Below are 348 nucleotides of genomic sequence, written 5' to 3' on the forward strand. Positions count from 1 at the left end.
ATGTAGTGTATAAAGTGGGCAAATATGTTGAAGAAAAGGAAACTTTTGGCAATAATATTCCTACAGAGGTTGGGCCAGGGGACTCAACCTTAAGGCAACAAGAGAGTTAACTGTGAATGATTGAGTTCTGTCACTGCTAGTATGTATGGAATTAATTTGTGAAGCCCTAAGTGACTCACAGTTAATTGTCTTATGGAAGTGCTTCTTTTGGTACAAAATTAAGAGGTGTTCGAAAGCTAGCTCCTTGTCAGAGATGTACACCCAGCCTTGTTCTAGGGAAAATTACGAAAAATTGGTTGTAAATAGGAAACTATTTTAGGCAATAAGGAAAAAAAACATAGTAAGAAA

The 348-nt window shown here is 36.5% G+C and overlaps 1 protein-coding gene across 1 annotated transcript in view; it reads left to right on the plus strand.

Moving 5' to 3' along the window:
• Positions 1-348, plus strand: part of LOC119591565 — a gene marked incomplete in the record, with an annotated part of 13,760 nt that overhangs the window by 12,990 nt on the left and 422 nt on the right. The window contains 1 exon segment of the mRNA XM_037940326.1: positions 1-348.

Source organism: Penaeus monodon, chromosome 28 (genome assembly GCF_015228065.2).
Source record: "Penaeus monodon isolate SGIC_2016 chromosome 28, NSTDA_Pmon_1, whole genome shotgun sequence".
In the NCBI taxonomy this organism is placed as follows: Eukaryota; Metazoa; Arthropoda; class Malacostraca; order Decapoda; family Penaeidae; genus Penaeus; species Penaeus monodon.